Raw genomic sequence first — 4,553 nt, 5'->3', positions numbered from 1 at the left:
GAATTAATTCACTTAAGGGAAAAGTCAAAAGAAAATAAGTGAAAACTGGGAAAGAAATGAGAAAAATGCAGAAAAATTGGCAAAACAAATTAAAGAAGAGGCTGAACAATGGAGAAGAGGCTGAACAATGGAGTGACCAGTCTAGAGTCCAGTCCTCAATATCACTTAATGTGTTTTATATTATTTGGATTGTGAGAAGCAGAAAATGTAACCAACTTCTAAGACTGAACTTTGGTTGTGTGGAAAAATATCCCTGATTTCTCTGAAATTCTGAAAGCAAGTCTCCTAAAAAGAATGGAAGCTGTAATAAAGGCAAAGTGTAGACACACCAAATACAAAAAAAATGATGCTGATTATTTTTTTTTCTTTATTATTATCATAATTATTATTTTGTGCTGAAAAATGGAAAACTTGTACATAACAGCCATTTTGACTGGGAGTTAAATACATGCAGGGTGGTCTCTGCCTTTTGCACAGACCTGTAGGTACATATATTTTCTTCTGTTGGAATTTCAGACATTAATTATATTTTTATTATAGGGATATATAGGAGTATATATTTTTCTGCTGTATTGGCACCATAATGAAATTCGTGTGTGTGTGCTGTAAATCCCACCAGTGAAAATATCCCCACCCTTACACTCACAGGGTCAGTCTTATTATAGCATGTTCTGTTTCTCTATAATCACTATCCTTTTATAGCGCTGTTTAAACCAAGTTTTCACTAACTGTGTTGCAAAATAAAACAAACAGTTCTGCTACAGGTCCAGACACTAAACTGGAGTCACTGAGTCTTCACTAAGCATCTTCATGCATTTATTTATTTTTGTAATTCATCATTTACAAAGCTGTAAGTTGAGGGAATGAGAAGAAGCAATTCTCTATGGATGCAGGCAGGTCTGTTCACATCACTCATCTAACACTTCACCATCCACACAATCACAATCCGGAATGTTTCTAACTCTTACATTTTAAGTCACAAGCTTTTCACAAGTTCCAAAAGCTTAATGCACTTTGTTTTACACAGAGGTATGATGTTGTATGGTATAGTTGTATGCAAACGTTTGAACAAATTACATGATGTTGTTTATTTTTACAGTGAAAATATGTTAAAAAAAATTAAATATAGCACTTTTCTGCACATTTTAGTGCACAATTTCTTATTTGCTGAGTTTATTTTAATGGAAAAATAAAACAAAACAGGAAGTGAGCCTTCATTTTTGCACAGGCCACATTTTCTGTTTTATTTTTTTCCCCAATATGTTAAATTCAGCGGATAAACTTTTTTTTGTGCCACAAGTTTAAAGACGTTAGGTGGGTCATTCTACAGAAACGTCTATTTTTGTGTCCCTAGCGTTTACAGATATAGTACACTTGAACAACATGTTAGGGTTACAATTTATTTATATTGTAAAATAAAACAGTAAGTTATTTTAATAATTAAACATTCTTGAGCATCAATTTAGCAATATTGGTTTTTAAATCAATTATCTGGAATTCCAAGCACCACAGAAGTGCTCGTCCTCACAGTCATGTGTAAAGGTGGAGTGCCATATTTTGAGGTAAAAACATGTTTTTTTTGCAATTTTAAGTGCAATAATCTATATATGACTATGAAATATGAGTTAAATGACATAAAGAAAACAATTGCCAAATAAATAATATACAATATATAATGGAAGTTGTGGTCCCCATGAGCCGTGTCACTGGTGTTACTACATAACAAAAATCTCTTATTTTGAAATAAAAGTCACACTGATGACATCACTTGACTTCCTTTTACCTATTTTCTGAGGATCTATGAAGAAAAGCACATGGTAAGTCCACTGTGTCTTTTCAGTTATCAGAAATTTTCTCATTTAGCTCATGATTTCATATGAAGCTGTCAGTTGAAGTCACTGGTATGACCTACTTTATTCTTACGTAATTGTAAAAAAAATAGAATACAAATGGATTAAATTATATATTTTAGTGGATATTCTATGATTTACAACATGTGGTTTGATGCTCTGTAGCAGACATTTTGTAGAATGCATTTTTCCTTAAAAATGTCACTGGTGTTACCTATTTTAAGTGTAACACCAATGAGGATTGGTAACACCAGTGACTCCTACAGACAGATAAAAAAAAGTGGATGTTTCTGTAGAATGACCAGTTCTCTGTAGAGGACGTGTACTTATTTTCACTTAGAAGCCCAAACTTTTGCTTACGACTGTATGAGGATTTCTGAGTACTGTTTGTTGTTTGTGTAAACAGTTCATAGGTCCAACATGGCAACGGGACAACAGAACAGAAAGGACAAAACAGACAATTATTAAAAAAAACAGAAGTGCATGAGAAATTTCCAATGTATTTTGCTTTAGCTACAGCTGAAATTGCACACTTTATTCTACACTACACTACTTTCTTAAAAATAAAGCTGCCAAAAGGGATTCTTAGAACCACTTTGGGTTCCCTGAAGAACCTTTCAGTGGATGTTTCTTCAAATACATTTCTGTAAATGAGATGAGAGTGTGAAAAGGACCTTGTTTAAATTTAAACAATTTCCACATAATGTAAAGGTTTTGTTCCAATTAAGGTTTTTCTGTACATCCAAAGCAAGAACTATTCAGGTAGCTTTATCTTTAGGAGTGCAAGCTCTATCTGTGGATTAGAAAGAAAGCAAAGATTGCACAAAAATGATTCTAAACTGCTTCTAACAATGAGCAACTTTAGTCACACCCTGAGGTAGACATGACAGGATCATATAGCTACATCATACTTCAAGGCAGTTAGAATATAAGCACGAAGAATTTTGGCGAAGCGGACATGAAAAACATGTTAGAAGGTGCATAAACATTTACACCATACTATTGTCCATTTCCTATATGATGGAAGAAGCACCGATGATGCAACACTCACACTGACATTACAGGCATCGAACGTGCGGAATTCAGAAAACCAGTAGTGAAGTGCAGAGCCTTTCATATGGCTGGGAATGTCACTTCCAAGCTTGCAAGCTTTGACAAAATCCACAGTGTGCGTTCCCTGAGAATGTGTCCTGTCCTCTGTTGCAGATGAGGGCTCTGAGACGCGAATGTCTTTAGACTGTAGTGCCCAGCTGGAGATCTGGCCCCAGTGGGGTTCCTTGCTGAACGTTTATTCCCTAAATCCTCCATTCCACTTGTTGTATGTATGAACCTCCAGCATTGTGCTTGACATCCGTAGACATGCCATTCTGGGTCATTTCCATTGCCATTTGGGTGAATTTACATCAAATGTAATAATTCACATTTTATACCATCTGCAATAAAGTGGTGTAAATCTCTGAAGTCACAATGATTCAATCCAATTACAGTTCAATTTAGTACATAATAAATTTCATATTTCTCCATAATTTCATTTGATTTAACTTGATTCAATTCTGATTCTTCAGGAAAGATTCGGTACATCACGAAATCCCACATTTTGCCATGATTCAATGCAATTTGATTCAACAGTCATATTCATCTGCTCCACCCTGATTGAGAAACAGTTCTGAGAGTCTTCCATTGTGTTGGCCATGCCCATCTCTTTGCTTTATTAAAAAAGTCAATATTTACGGTACTGCTGGTGAAACCAGCATAATAGCCATTGGCATACCCAAAATCTATTATAATACGTTTAGAGCTGTTGCTGTCATCACTGTATATTATGGCAGGTCATAATTACTGGAGTACAGTCAATACATTGTTATCTTACAGAGGCTGACCTGAAAACACGTGAAAGGTATTAGTGTGCTATGGCAGTCTTTTGCATTCTTTTTGCGTTCAAGCTTTCAAGTTCAGTTTTTGTTCCAGTTTCTTTATCAACAAGGCCTTCAGAAAATGATTAAGAACCAGGTTTTGAGCAATGCACCAGAGATGCATGGGTCACTCTGGAGCCATTGTTTAGCCACACTGGTATGAAATAATGCTTCTTTCGTGACCAGACTGTATCACCTTGTCCAAGTCGGAGATGACTGGGTCCGTCAGTCCGAAACGTATGGACGCTAGTATCTGGAAGAGCTGACCTTCAGTTGCAGTCTTGGGCTTTGCTAATTCACACAAGCGTTCTTCCATTAAAGTCAGTTTACCATCTTCAGGTACCTAAAATGTGAGGAAGTGTTGTTACTGCTTTCATAAAACATCTGAAGTGTTTGAAGAACGAATGACTTTATTGTGAAAAAGAGTAGACAGTAAATGGCCTAACGGTGGGCAATATGGCAAAAAATGTTACATCATGATTAATTTAGGAGATTGTAAAAAAAATAATAAAATGGGATGATGTCATAATGGGCTCACATTATGACATCATCTAATCAGCTACTTGTTACTATGCAGTTTATGCAATAACTATGCATTGCTTGTTATTGTTTACAGGCTCCAGAAATGCTCCAAATATGTCTTTATTTTTTTATTTTTTTTTTTTTATACATGCAGTTGTCCAGTTTCTCGCCCACCCTTAGGCCTAGTAATAAAATGCATCCGTGCTTTATCTTTACAATATGACAACAATGTCATGGTCAAGAAAGAGAAAAGATACACATTTTTTGT

Source organism: Colossoma macropomum, unplaced genomic scaffold (assembly GCF_904425465.1).
Source record: "Colossoma macropomum unplaced genomic scaffold, Colossoma_macropomum, whole genome shotgun sequence".
NCBI lineage: Eukaryota > Metazoa > Chordata > Actinopteri > Characiformes > Serrasalmidae > Colossoma > Colossoma macropomum.
The sequence above is the reverse complement of the archived record's forward strand: the minus strand, read 5'-3'. Positions refer to the sequence as shown.